We start from the raw sequence: 15,700 nt of genomic DNA, 5'->3' as shown, positions 1-15,700 counted from the left end.
GCAGACACCTGTGGCCTTACAGTCTTTCCGTGTGTGTCCATTATCACCGCATTTGGAGCAAGCCGACCCCCTGGTGCAGTGCCTCATGATGTGGTCCAAGTCACCACAGTTGTGGCAACGAGGTACCACAATGTAATCTTTGGTATTTATGGCGTGGAATCCCACGTATAGTCTGCCCAGTACCGTAATTTTCCTCCACATTGTTGCGGAGACCTCGGCGACGTGATGTACGACATCACGGTCCCGAGGACCCGTCTTGAATCTTAGTTTGAAACTATCTTGAAATTCTCTTTCATTTATGTCTTCAAAATTTTGCTTTCTGATTGCCTCGGACAGCTCTTCATCGGTCATTACAGTAGGAACGTCATATAGTATCACCAAGGGATTCCTCTTTTTAGGGGGTTCACATTTCACTACTGCATTTAATTTGGGATTTTCAAGAAGTTTGTTCTTGTCTTCTTCAGTCGCAACTTCCACAATTACCGAGTTGCGGCTTGGTTTAACACGTTTTATTTTTATTTTGTCTTTGACTGGGTCTATTGTAGTGGTCAGAAGTTCCTGTATTCTTTTAACACTTGTATCTTTTCCAGGCAGGGTCCTAAGGAAGACTGCCGTCTCCTGCTTCTTTGTCACCCTGTCTATTGTGTCTTTTGTGTTGTTTTGTCTGGGGGCTTGTGCTGCCACCGCCGCCCAGGTCTTGCTCGGTTGTTGTTGTTGTTGTTGTCTCATGCGGGTGTTTTCTTTTTCTAACTCCTCTACTCTTCCTTCTAATTTAGCATGAGCAATTGCCCATGCAGCCAATTCATTTTTTATCTGCAAGATTGCTGCCTGACTTATCTTGCCATTCTTAATACTTTGTTCTAGGAGCAGCGTAACTTTAGAATGCCTCTGCATTACTGTGTGATCCTCCACTGCCTGTCCCGCCTCGTCCTGTGGAGAGGGATCAGGCGCAAAAGAAGCTCTCGAAGGCGCACTAGTATCACTCGTCTCTGTTGTCGCCATTATGAACGAGTGATGAAAAGAAGTGGGAGCCCGTCTCTTACCCCGGACCGGCTCCTCTGGCATGGGGGGGGGGGGGGGGGACTTTCGCAGCTCGGCCACCGACCTCGCCCCTAGGTCAAGGGCACTTCCGAGCTGCCGGGTTCAGCGCGCCGTCGCCAGCGCACTGGTCCCCATCGATGGCCTCGTCGTCGACGATTTCACACGACGCTCCTCGGCAACTGCACCCCGCACTCCGGAGAGGTGGATGCACCTCTCGCCCTTCGCCGCCTACTTGCCCGAGCTTCCACCTGAAGGCCAAGGACCCACTCCTACTCAGGTGGTGGGTCGGTCCCCCAGTCGTTCGGCGGTCTGGGCCCATCTAACCTAGCCCAGGCGATGTCACCACCTCCTGGGTTTGGCAGAACACGCCCCGGTTACCCAGGGGCGCGGCGAAGCACCCTTGCCGACTCGCGCCGTGATCCCACGCCGACAAACCAGGTCGCCGGCATGCAGAGCACCTGCTGGTCTGTGCCCTGCGAACAGAAACAGAAAGGGACTGGTGTTCGGTCCCTCGACACAGCTCCCCCTGTGCCACGCACCCTTCGCTTTCGCATCGGGTTGGGTCGCAGCTCTCCCTTTTGACGCAAGGCAGAATGCCGAGCTTGACGTCTGGCACCACGGGAAGGCGGAAAGAGCCACTTGGGAAGGAGAGGCTATAAGAGACGCATCACTTCCCCTGTGAGGACTGCCGCGGCACACCCGACTGAAAAGCGATACGCCCCAGTGCGAGCTTCCGTGCCTTACGGCGCGCCGGCAACGGGCGGGCCCGCGCCTGAACGCGCCGTCGAGCGACTGACCTCACGCCAGACACGCAGAAGTGCTTGCACTACGTGCGCGGTCAACAGACCCGCGACGCCGAGACGCAGTGTCGCGCCGAGACCTAGGTTTTTCATGTGCAGGCGCCTTTGGCGGAGCGCAAGCAGCTCCAGAAGCGGGAACCGATTCCGGAGGAGACGAAACGGGGGCAGTACGTAGACGGACAGGTTCCGACACCGGTGTCTCAGATACTTTTTGGGACGACACAAAAACCCGTCCGACGGGAATTGAGTCGGACGGGTCAGATGGAACACGTTCCGCAACAGAAGACACATCCGTGCGAACAAAGTCCGTCACGACAACGTCTGAGACCACCGGGGTCGAAACTACATCAGAAACAACAACCGGAGCGGGTTCGGAACCTGTGACTGTCGACTCGGACGGAATGTCCGCCCGTGAATCAAGAGCAACATCAACAGCAGCAGGCGAAGGCACGACCGACACGACCGAACCGACAACAACAGGGGCGACAGGCGTGACGTCCATAGGAACAGCGGTGTCAACACGGCGGGCAGGCAAAGGGGGTGCACCTAATGCAACCGCCGCCCACGTTGTCTGTACGTCACCGTCATCGCCAAGTGGCAACTGTACCGGACGCCTACGGCGCGGACAATGTTGTCTAAAGTGGTCCGTAGCGTTACAATATGAACAGGTTTGTGGTTGTCCACTGTATGTAATGAAGGCACGATGACCGGCCATATACAAAAATGACGGAACATGCTTCCGCACAATCATTCGAACGCTACGAATACCATTTTCTACTTGAAAAGGGTACGCATCCGACCACTTTTCTTTGATAACCGACAACACAGTACCGTAGGGGCCAAGACAACGTGAGATGGTCTCGTTTTTGACCTCAAAGGGAAGGTTAAACACCCGCACATTACGAATACCAAAGCCTGCATTTGTGATATTAACATTACTAACACTGCCGTCAGAATGTTTAAATTTTCGCACACCATCATTTACGGTTACGGTACTGTCACAAAGGTCCGAATTACTGAGCTTTACGAAAAGAGAATTTAGGAACGTGTCTAAGTGCAAGCCAAGGACATCACTGTCGGTTAACTTTAAGTCATTGATTAACCAATGATGAATTTCTAAAGCAGACGGTCGGGACACATTACGGTCAAATTCGCACTGAATATTATTCTCGCGATCTTCAGAATCCATGTCTACTCACAGTTGTGATGAAAACCAGCAACCGCGAGGCGAAGATCCGCCACGTGGCTCAGCGAGCACGCGACTGACACAAACACCAACGGCCGAGCGGAGCGCGCCGCACCGAGGTGTGGCTGGGCGCGTGCAGCCTTCGACACTAGCGGAGGACGCATCTTGTCCCTGGTGTCCAGCGGAGGGCCTGTGCGGGGTGTGGCAGTGTCGTGCTGGAGGGCGCCACTGGTAGCATGTGGGCTTTGCTCGACTGCCGCTCGCTGCCGCTCGGGTCGTGGTCCATATGACAGCGCAAGCACGACAAACGTCTGCGGGACGAGACGAGACGAGACGACTAAAGAATAAATTCGTGGTTACAAATCAAATTTGGAACTCTACACTCCTACACAACAATAGGCGGTGACGTATTTCAGAAATCTCCTGCCGATTCGTACTGGTTTGTCGTTTTCAAAGTCTTCTCGGCAAACTTGGTTAGCACATTCTCCCTCAAACTGAGTTAATTACTGCATTTTCGTACCATTACAGTAGTTTAAAAGGCTTAAGGAAGCATCTTTGTCACAACAGAAAGGTAGTTTGAAAATTGGGCTGGCAGGGGTAGCGACATAATAACAAAACAAACAAAAAAAAAGGAAGGCAGCCAACAGCACCTTCTTTTGTTTTTTTTTTTTTTTTACATTTTACTTTAGTTTTTTTTCAGGCCTCCCATCTCCCCTTATAGCCCGGCCTTTACGCTCTCCATGAATTGCCGTCTTTTGGCGAGATTCAATGGCTATAAAAGGTACTGGTGGCTCCCTCGAAGTGAAACGGTGGACACCAGCCAATGATCACCGCCAGCGGCGAGTAACAGAAGTGGCAATTAGGCAGTGTGGCGGCCTGGACATGGAACAAAAAGGAAATAGTCCTCCAATGTGTGAGTAAACGAAAGCTGAGTATGCCTCCCATTGATAAGCAAAAAATAGACAGAAAAGAGAAAGAAAGAAAAGACGGCTTCATGCCGCAACAACCGACGATGACGACGGTCCGAAGGAAACACAAAAAAGAAGTAAATGCAACCAGGACGATGCATCCACCGGAAAAGAAAAATCATCGTTAATCAAACGGTCGGGCAAAGAGTGTGGCAGGCAGGCGGCGGCAATGAGGGCAGGGGTCAACTTAGCCTGAGGCCTGGCCACAGTGGCGCCCCCACACCCGCCAGCACTCATAGTGTCCATAAAACAAAATAATGAGTCGTGACACCGGTGTGAAATCCCACACCGACGAAAATTCCAAAGAGTGTCGAGCACAGACACGTGACGAGAAGTTGGAGTGCTCCACAATAAAGAGAAATGAAAAAAAGAAGAAAAACGCAAACAGTTACCACCAAAAAGTATAACGAAAAACAGCAGTAAAGAATCTCGTCACGCCACAATGGGAAAAAAACTAAGGAATACTGACACACATGCCAAACAAAGAATTTGGCAAGAACGTCCAGAAAAAACTGAAAAGACTTCTGATTTCGTTCGGTAGTCAAGTTTCGTAAATTTTCGTTCCAGAAAAAGTAAAGAAAATCGCATTAATTCATATGGTGCCTCTCAAGAGCAAGAGAAAGGGTGAGAGAAAAACGTCCATGTTACGCGGGTACTGACAATCGTGCAAAAGCATGCTCCAGTGCGACCCGCAAAAAATTTGCAAAATTTTGCCGATAGTCTGGCGATGTCTGAATCCGAGTGTGTTGGGTCCATAAAAACGTGAGGAAGTCTAAATCGGTACACAACTTTAAGAAAAATAGAGCAAAAACTGTGTGGCCAAGGATCCACACCGTGGCATTTCGCTTGGTGGAGGGGTAGACGACACACTGCGGAATTAAAACATCATCCACAGTAACGGTTCGAGTGTCCACCCTCCGAATCAGACGGAGCATATCCCTGGCGACGTCCCAAACACGGCGGAAGCGGTCACACGCAAAGCGGTGTTCAAGAGTATCGTCGGCAGTACACATGTCACACACTCCAGACTGGATGAGGTTGATAGAATGAAGTTTGGAGTTGGTGGGGAAGGTGCGATGCACCACCTTGTACCACACAGCGTGTATGGAAGCCGGGAGAACTGGGTTGGCGAGGTTATGCCACACCGCCACCCAGTTGCAGCGTGGCAATCGATACTCCCACTTGCAGCGAATAGGAGGTCCGCGGAAAGCATTGCAGACAGCGCTAACCGTGTGGGCGGAGGTGTCACAAAGCGTCAGGTAACTATTATCGAGATAGTAGCGGCGCACGTAAGAGAGAAAAAACGGGATGTGCGACACAGAAACAGGCGCCACTTCAGAATGAGGACGGTAACTATTAAAAACAACCGCAGTGGGACTGCAAAGTGTCTTCTGCATAACAGCAGTAATTCTCTTCCAAAAAAGAGCCGCACATTTGGCGGAAAAATCAACGAGTCCCAAACCGCCATCGGACAGGTCCAAGGTGCAGATAGCATGCGAAACCTTAAAAATCTCCCCCCCTCCATAAAAACCAGTAGACCGCCTGTTTGATGGCGCGCCCCAACTGCTTGGGTACCGGGAGAACCTGCGCAAGGTACCACGCCCTTGCCAATATATTAACATTGATTAAAGTCACCTTTTCCCGAAGGGCCAAATTCCGGACCGCATAGATCTGCGCAACAGCACGAATCCGATGCAGCGTAGGCCGCCAATTTAAGGCTTCCATCTGTTGTGGGTTCGAAGTTAAAAGGACCCCAAGAACTTTAGACTGCTGCTGGACACAAAACCAGTCCCTACGCAGGGTACGGGCGCGGGCAGTGAGCGGTAAAAGAACAGTTTTCCGGGGATTGATAACCGCCCCCGTAGCTTGTTCAAAGTTTCGCAGGACAACTTGCAACCTGTCGACATCGTCGAAATGCTCAATAAATACGCCAAGGTCATCAGCGTATGCTTTACAAACCAATCTGGTAGTCCCCATCTGAAGGCCGCGACATTCCTGACTGATATAACGGAGGAGGAGATCCAGCGCAATGGCAAAAAGCGCCATGGAAAGCGGACACCCCTGCCGCACGGATCGACCCACACGAAAAGCAGGAGTAAGGCGACCATTAACACAAATACGTGACGTAGCGTTTTGCAACAGATGCGTCACGAATTGGGTAAATTTATAACCAAATCCCATGCGTACTAAAACCTGACACAAATAAAAATGACTAATACGGTCAAAGGCATTCTTAAAATCGACTAATAAAATCGCCGCTGTCCGTAGCCGAGCACTTTTCACATAACCAATACAGTCCCTGTAAGCAAGGATAGCGTCAAAGATGTTCCGATCGCGGACCGCACATGTTTGCTGATCACTAAGTACCGCCGGCAAAATGTTTTTAAGTCGCTGAGCGACGCAGCGCGTAACGATCTTGTAATCAGCATTTAATAAAGTAATCGGACGGACAGCATCGATATGGGGTACAGCATTGGATTTGGAAACGAGCGTCACAACCCCCTCCACAAAAGCAGTTGGTACAGTCACACCATTTTGAACATCATTTATTAAATCAACTAAAATTTCACTAAAAAGAGGAAAAAATTTCGAATAAAATTCCACAGGAATCCCATCGGGGCCTGGGGACTTCCCTTTGGGACTCCGCCGAACGGCGTCGAGAACTTCATCAGACGTAAAGGCGTCATTTAAATGATTCCTGTCCGAGCGAGTTAAAACATGTGGTACAACCCGCAAAAAATCGCGCAACGCGTCGGAATCCACGTCAACAGCACGGAAAAGCGAATCGAAGTGTTCAAAAATATCTGTTTCAATTTCCGACTGTACAGAAGTCCGACCGCCGTTTCGCAGCTGCCAAACATCGATGCTCAAACGTTCGCGGCGTCTACGTTCCCGGTTTAAATGGTAAACGGACAGAGGTTCCCCAGTAACAAGTCCTGCAGGCTGACTTCGGACGGTCACTCCATCACTAACGGCACGCATGTCAAGTAAAAGCTTAGCTTGAAATCGCTTCAGAGTAGGCAACAACTCGGGCTGTGACGTCACTCGCAACACCAAGTCGCGTAAACAATCCTGGCGGAAGCGCGCCGTCGCCCGACGCCAGCGTGCCGCCTCACGGCTGTAATCTATTAAAAAGTTTCGAATCGCCGGCTTAGCGATCGCAACCCACCACTCAATGGTGCTACTATGACCGCCGCGAGTCCGGACCAACCATTGCCACATACGGTTAAAACAAGTCACAAAATGGTCGTCATCGAGTAAACTACAATTAATCTTCCACAAATTAGTACGACGAGGAACACACAAACGAGGTAATAAAAGACGACAGGAAAACTAGAGTGGTCGGAAAATACGACAGGAGTCACGTCAGCACTACAAATACGGGCAGACAGCTGCCTAGACACATAAATCCGGTCGAGGCGGCTACGCCCCGTACCGTAAAAATAAGTGAAGTAGGTGAAGTCTGGGTGTAAAACACGCCACGTGTCGAGCAAATGAAAACTAGGGACCAAAGCACCCAGTTCGTGACATTTGTTCGGACGCGGCTCCTGATCTCTGTCGTCTAAAACACAATTAAAATCACCCCCGACGATTAAAGTATCGACATTCCTGGATAAAAGCTGACACAAATCTCTACCATAAAATTCAGCCCTGGCCGGTTTAACATTACCCGACGGAGCGTACACATTCACAAACAATACCAAAAATGGTACAGGCAACAGCGCGACCGTTCGGTAGAATATCCACGTTAGAGATAGGTAAGCCAGAACGCACTAAAATTGCAGTGCCGGTATCATGATCAGGCGCAACATTATCAATCACAGTAAAATCAGTAAAATGGTGCAAAAATAATAGCGCTTCACAAGTCACCTATTGTAAAAAAGCGATATGACAATGATTAGCATACAAAAAGCCTTTAAAAATCATAGCCTTCTGCGGATTTCGCAACTTATTAAGATTACCTGTTAAATGTTCCACTGACTACAGTCGTTAACCATATACACAGGTAAAAAACAAGAACATAAAAATAGGAAATTGTTTAAAACACAATAAAACATACCAACGTGCTAGGAGGGGGAAGGACATACAAAACGTCACACTAATGGGGATCACCGGCCTCAACGTCCTCCGACCAATCCCGTGAGTGACCAGGAGGGGGGGGGGGGCGGGAGCGGTGGGGTCCCTGAAACTGTGACGGCACCCTCGGTGACGGAACGCTCCACAGCGGGCATTTCGACATCCGAAGATAAGGGCGGCACCAAATCGTGGGTGGAAGGGGGGGCACGACGATGGTGCGAATCTTCGGCCTTTCGTTTAGTAGGAAAGGGGGAGGGTGTCACAGACACAGGCGGATCCACCGCCATGTCGGAATTGGTAGCAGAAATCGGTTGACTCGGGAAGATTTTCAGATGCTGCACCGTGATGTCACGTTGTTGCGTTGCAGTAACGACATCACCCTCCGGCTGAGAGCGAGAAGTGGTGTGCTTTTTCGCCTGGCGCCTGCCGCCCCCTCCCTGAGACGGGCGGTGTCCGAGATCGACGCCGGAGCGCACGGCCGGCTCTCGGGAGGTCGGTTGACCAACCGACCGAGCGTGAGGGGGGGCAGGAGAACGCGCCACCGGAGACGGACTCCGATTTTTGGCCGAAGAACTACACGTAGGAAATGAAGCAGAACTACTGGCACTACGTAAACGCGGTGCACTAGAAGCTCGAGCAACATTCCGGTCCCTACGCGGTTTAGGTGCAGTAAAAACCTCACTTTCTACAACAACAGCACTGGCAGCAGAAACACTGTCGTGTACGGTAGTAGGAACAACCGCCGATTTATCGGGTACCGTAACCGGGACAGTACGCGGAACAAATTCGGCCGACATCGGCACGGATTCCGCTGAGACATCGGCCACTACCGGTGTTTCAGCAGCAGATACAGTAGTCGCAGATGCGAGCAAAATTGGCTCAACAAGAGGTACAGAAGCAGAAACAGAGTCACTTTCAGGAACAGACGTATCCATGTCGGCAGCGGCGGCCGGTACAGGGGGAGGGGCCGCGAATTGCACACGGGCGAGGGGGGGGGGGGGAGGGGGGCAGAACCTAAACTGGTTGCAGCAACAGAAGCAAAACTAGGCCCACCTAAATCGTCCCCACGTGGCAACTGGACAGGCTGCCTGAGTTTAGGGCAGTTTTGTCGGTAATGGCCAACAGCACCACAAAACGAACACGTCTGGGGTTGACCACTATAGGTTATAAAGGCAGGATGACCGTTAACTAGCAAGAAGGACGGAATATGTTGCGTACGACCATCTTTACACTCCTCACGCCATTTTCAACCTGGAAAACATAGGCGGAGGACCACTTCTCTTTAATTACAGATAGCACAATCCCGTACGGCCGCAAATGTCGAGATATGGTGTCATTCCGGATTTCGAAAGGCAAGTTAAACACACGAACATTTCGAAGGCCAAACCCGCCATGAGAAACAGTCACGTTACTAATGCGACCGTCTAGATGTCTAAATTTACGGACGCCATCATTAACATTGACAACGGTATCACACAAATCGGGAGTTTTTAACTTCAAAAACACGGAATTAATAAAAGTGTCAAACTGAACACCAAGAACGTCATCGGTCGACAAACACAATTCCTCGAGTATCCAACGATGAATTTCGAAAGCTGACGGTTTTCCAACGGAACTATCGAATTCGCATTGCACGTTATTCTGGCGTTCTTCACTATCATCATAGAAACTTTCCATTACTTACGGACTTGATGAAAAGCAGCCGCTAGGCAGAAGACAGACGACACGCGAGGCGCCGCCGGCCAAGTCGCACACGGAAGTACTGCTCGCTCGGCACCGAGGTGTTGCCAGGCGGGCAGCCAGCCAAGTACTAACCGGGCCCGATGATGCTTAACTTCGGTGATCGGACGAGAACCGCTGTATTCATCATGGTATGGCCGTTGGCCCTCATATAATGTAGCAGCACGGCAGAATTCGCGTTCGGCTTTTCTGCCAACACACAAAATGTTAGTTTTCGGCCGCATTTGACGAAAGCACTTCTTTCCGCAACAGCCAGTTCCTCGAGGATGGCGCGGGGGGCGCGCCCGGCGTCCCAGCAGAGCGACGGCCGAATTAGCGGGCGCACCGCCGCGTGTGTGAGACGCACTGCTGCTCGTTGCGTAGCGGAGGACGCATCTTGTCCCTGGTGTCCAGCGGAGGGGGGCTGGCGCGCGGCCGACCGGCGTATGGCCTGTGCGGGGCGTGACAGTGTCTTGTTGGAGGGCGCCACTGCTGGCGATGTGAGCTTCCTCGCCTCGCCTCAGACGAGATGTTTGCGTAATTTGCAGTGCATTCGCACCATTCCTATCCCTGTCCCTGTCCCCGTCCCGACTTGTCCCGACCGCTGCTCGCTGCCGCTCGGGTCGTGGCCCATATAACAGCGCAAGCACAAGAAACGTCTGCGGGAGATGACGAGTCGTGACGAGACGACTGAAAAATAAATTTATGATTACATATAGAATTAGGAATTGTACACCGCTACAGAACAACAAGCGCTGACGTATTTCAGAACATATCTGCCGATTCGTACTGTTCGGTCAATTTCGTACCTTGTGGTCATTACAGTAGTTTAAAATGCTTAAGGTAGTATCTTTGTCACTTCAGAAAGGTGGTATGGAAACAGGGCTGGCTGGGGTGGCTGTATAAAAAGAAAAAAAAAATGAAGGGGAGCCAATAGCACTTTTTTTTGCGGGCCTCCCATCTCCCCTTATAGCCCGTCCTTCCTCTCACCAAAAAATGCCTTCTTCGGCGAGCTTCTAATGCTATAAGAACGGTGGTGGTGGCTCCTCCATCTACGATGAAGGAAATAAAAAAATAAAAAAATAGTATATTCCGTGGCTAAATCAAAGCAGTTGGTGTTGCAAAAATAATCCACAAAATGAGGTAAATAGAAGATAAACAAATGCCGCTTCTGCAATATCAGCACCATCCACCCGTATGCGGGACATCTTCCGAGAAAATAAAAATAAAACGTGCTCTATACGTAGGGGAAAAAAAGGTGACACGCATCTGGCAGTGCACCAGCGATGCGGAATGATGTATGATGTCCTGCAGAATTGAATATAGACCAGAGAAAACAAAGAAACTCCAAAGAACCGAAGCGCAAGAAAGATTCTTCTCAAAGGAAGTTCACTGGCCAATCCTCTTCTGCGATGTGGCCAAGAATTCTACATTAGCATGACTTCCACAAAACGTCCCAATAAACAAAGTGTCTTCCAAATAGTATCCCATGTATACTTGAAATCACTAGGTATGAATCTTGAGGCCATGTACAAAACTTCAATAACAATCTAAAAATTGAAGACGGCCAATAACAATGATGAAAAAGGTAAAGATTGGCCGTTACATTACTGTAGACCCTTGAAGAAGTGAATGAAGCAGGCGCAGCAAGCTGAAGAGACAGACACTGTGTCATCTGCCACAAACACGTTCAACACAGTCTTCAACAGGTTGTCAATTAATACGTCCAAAAAAAAAAAAAAAAAAAAAAAAAAAAAACGTGCCTTCTGCACAGCGTCGCTTCGGAGAAATATACACCGGCGCAGCGTCGTGGAGAAACAGCACTCCAGCAAAGAATAGTTGCGCCGTACATCCTGAATCAAGTAGTCGTATCCGGGGTCGTCCACACATTTAAAACCATGAGTAATAGCAGAGCTAAAAGTGAAGCGTCGAAGTCGGGAGAGACAGAAGGAACAGAAGTGATTATATCACAATCGGAACACTGAGTTTGTGAAACGCAGTCCGAAGCGGGATTTCCAGAAATCTGGCATAGCGTTCACGACACTTCGGGTGCAATTGTTCACGCCGGTAAGCATCCCAGAGATAAGTAAGATATTTGAGTCGGTCCGTGAGATGAAGAGAAAAAATTCCATGGGCAAAATGCGCGGCAAGCCACGCATGTGCATTCCATTTCGTCGTTTGGTAAAGCCGCCAATCAGGAACCAGGAGGTACAAAGGCTGTATGTCCCGCGAAGGCATTCTGTTCATCGCTACGGTCGCAGGTTCGAATCCTGCCTCGGGCATGGATGTGTGTGATGTCCTTAGGTTTGTTAGGTTTAATTAGTTCTAAGTTCTAGGTGACTGATGACCTCAGAAGTTAAGTCGCATAGTGCTCAGAGCCATTTGAACCATTTGAACCATTCTGTTCATCAACGCCAACATCTTCCTGGTAGTGTTCCAAACCTCCGTAAACCGAGGACAATCAAAGCGATGCTCTATGGTGTCATCCGCAACGCAGTCAGCACAACGGCTGTGGGGGATGAGATTGATGGCACGAAGCTTCGCATTCATGGCAATCGTACGATTGACTACCTTGTACCACGTAGACTTGACAGCCGGCGATAACAAGTTGTTGGAAACGTTCCGCCACACCGCCTGCCAATCATGTCGCGGCAGCCGCAGCTCCCATTTGTTCCTGGGCAGAGTACCACGCAGTGCCGCAGCGATGGCGCCAACTGTGTCGCGATGCCAGTCGGCATCAAAAAATGGCTCTGAGCACTATGGGACTTAACATCTTAGGTCATCAGTCCCCTAGAACTTAGAACTAGTTAAACCTAACTAACCTAAGGACATCACACACATCCATGCCCGAGGCAGGATTCGAACCTGCGACCGTAGCAGTCGCGCGGTTCCGGACTGCGCGCCTAGAACCGCGAGACCACCGCGGCCGGCCCAGTCGGCATCCACCAAATAGCTGCAGTGGAGATAATATTGGCGAACAAAATTCAGTCTATAAGGTATATCCAGGATAAAAACAGGCGCGCGCAACGAGGCAGGCCGATAAAATTCAAATAACGCCGACGTGGGGCCCGTAGCATCCTTTTCCATAGTACGGGCAGTTCGGTGTAACAACAGGGCGGCACATTTAGCGTGAAAATCGACCAAACCAATTCCGCCTTCGTCTGGAGGAAGCGTACAAGTCTGAGAGGCCACTTCAAAAATTTCACCCCGCCAAACCATCCAGTAAACGGCGTGTTTAATAGCGCGTCCCAATTGTTTAGGGACGGGAAGAACTTGCGCCAAAAAGCAGGCTTCCGCAAGAATCTGAACATGTGCGACCGAGACCCGTTCCGTTAACGCTAAATTGCGCTTGGCATTCGCCTGCGTCATCGCCCGAATAGAGTACACCACTGCTCGCCAATTCAAGGCCTCCATCTGTTGAATGTTGGACGTCATTACAATTCCAAGAATTTTGTGTTGTTCCTTGATAGTATACCAGTTGCGCCGTAAATTCCTCATATTCGGAGTGAGCGGGATCAAAACAGATTTAGTCGGGTTCACAACAGCCCCAGAAGCTTTTTCAAATTGAGAAAGAATGAGGGAAAGAGCATCAGTGTCTTCCGGTCGTTCGAACACGCCTAAGTCATCGGCATATGCTTTGCAAATGAGTGAACCCGCGTCAATAGTCACCCCGTGACAAACGCTGGATATCTTCCGCAACCGGGGGTCCATTGCGATTGCAAAAAGACTCATAGAGAGTGGACATCCTTGCCGGACAGACCGACGAAGCTTGAAACCATCGCCGGGCAATCCATTAAAGAGAATCCGAGAAGTAGCCGCTGTCAAAAGATTGTGAATCACAGTACTGAATCTGTTACCAAGCCCCATCCGGATCATAACTTTCCGTAAATATTCGTGACTTATCCTGTCAAAGGCGTTTTTGAAATCAATCGACAGTATTGCAGCCTTATTCCCACGTCGTGTCGTCGCATAAGCAATACAGTCACGGTACGCTAGAAGGGCATCATAAATATTGTGGCCAGGGACAGCACAAGATTGATATGGACTGATAATAGACCGTAAGACAGATTTCAACCGGTTTGAAAAGCAACGGGCAACAATTTTGTAGTCAGCGTTTAATAGGGTTATCGGCCGCAAGGTAGCCGTGGTAGGGGTGGCCCTCGTTTTAGGAACGAGGACGATGAGCCCTTCTAAAAACTCTTCCGGTACAGCAAGGCCACTATGAATCTCATTGGTCATTTGAACAAAACTGTCTTTCAATAAATCGTAAAATTTCACATAAAATTCTACAGGGAGACCATCATGGCCAGGCGCCTTTCCCTTCGGTCCCGCTGCAACCGCATCAGAAATGTCATCAACTGTAAAACAGGCATTTAAATGGTCTCGATCAGTTCTAGTTAAAACCTGAGGTACCTCGTCTAACAGTGACTGCAAGGCAACATTGTCCACTGGATGACATTGAAAAAGATTAAAAAAGTGTTCGTATATTTCGGATTGCATGACCTTCGTACTTGTAGTCTTGAGGCCGACAGTTGTAATCCAATCCTTAATACAAAGTTTATCACGATGGAGGCGATCCCGTTTCAAATGATAGATGGAAAGAGGTTCTTGCAGCGTCGCATCATAAGGCCGGCTACGGACTATGGAACCTTGTGCTTTCTGGTACAGCTCATTTAAAATCATGCTTTTAACCTTCCGTAAAGTTGGTAGTAAGTCCGGACGGTGGGGAACTCTGGAGACTAGGTCTTGTAAAACATCTCGATAAAAATCCAGCGTCACCTTATTCCAGTGGGCTTTGTCTCGACAGTAATTAATAAGCAGGTTGCGAATAGCAGGCTTGGCGTAATGAATCCACCAATCTATTTCAGAACGCGCCTGCGGACGAAATTGAAGAACCTGCTGCCAGAGTGAGTGAACTTGATCAACAAGTGAAACGTCATCCAACACACTGATATTCAACTTCCAATACGAGCGCATGCGCGTGGGACGAACATACGGAAGATGAAGCGTACACAAATAGCCACAATGGTCGGAAAAAACAGTAGGAAAAATATCCGCCTTGAGAATTTGTGCAGAAAGTGCAGTCGAAACATAAATTCTGTCCAGCCGACTGCATCCAGTGTTGTAAAAACAAGTAAAACCTTTAACACCGGGGCGAAAACTTGTCCACGTATCTATAAGATCATAAGTCGCAACCAGCGTTTGCAATTCAAAACACTTATTTGCCCGTGGCTCCTGATCTTCCTCGCGAAGTACACAGTTAAAATCTCCACCGAGGACCAGTCTCCGGCGATTGCGATAAAAAAGGTGACACAGATCGTGGCTAAAAAAGGAACTCCTCAAACGCGTGTTGTCCGTCCCGGAAGGGGCGTAAATGTTTACAAAGAAAATGTCGTGGATGACACACGCTATCCCCCTGCCATTCGGTAAAATATCCACTTCCGTAACATCAAAACCAGGCGCTGTTAAAATGGCCGTGCCACAGTTCGTCTCAGGATCAATGTTCACAATCACGTTATAAAAGGAAAGATGGTCAATAAGTTCACTGGTAACCTCTTGTAGAAAGGCGACATCACATTGACAGTCTTGTAAATACTGAAGGAAGGCAGCAACTTTACGAACACTACAAATCTTGTTGACATTCACTGTTAAAATGCGCAGCTGGTGGTGCGGACTCATCCGTGGAGGTCTCGATGAAGATTAATTAGAAAAAATGGTCGCTGTCCACATCCGCCGACCATTCCATGCCGTCGGGAGGTTTGTGCGCGACATCGCTAGCGGTCCGGGTGGAGCGCGGTGGGGGAGCCATCGAGGCATCGGGCGCCGACGCGGGGGCGGCGCGCGGTGACGGCGAATCGTGTCGCTCGTGTGCGAGGCTGGACGTCAGATCGTGAACGGCCTGTTCAAAT

The 15,700-nt window shown here is 49.7% G+C and overlaps 1 pseudogene; it reads right to left on the bottom strand.

Moving 5' to 3' along the window:
- Nucleotides 1–9,839: 9,839 nt before the first annotated feature.
- Nucleotides 9,840–9,957, bottom strand: LOC126237596 (5S ribosomal RNA; annotated as a pseudogene).
- Between the last annotated feature and the right edge of the window lie 5,743 nt (nucleotides 9,958–15,700).

The sequence above is a fragment of the Schistocerca nitens genome, chromosome 2 (assembly GCF_023898315.1).
Source record: "Schistocerca nitens isolate TAMUIC-IGC-003100 chromosome 2, iqSchNite1.1, whole genome shotgun sequence".
In the NCBI taxonomy this organism is placed as follows: domain Eukaryota; kingdom Metazoa; phylum Arthropoda; class Insecta; order Orthoptera; family Acrididae; genus Schistocerca; species Schistocerca nitens.
Note: the sequence above shows the minus strand (reverse complement) of the source record. Positions and strands in the feature narration are given on the sequence as shown.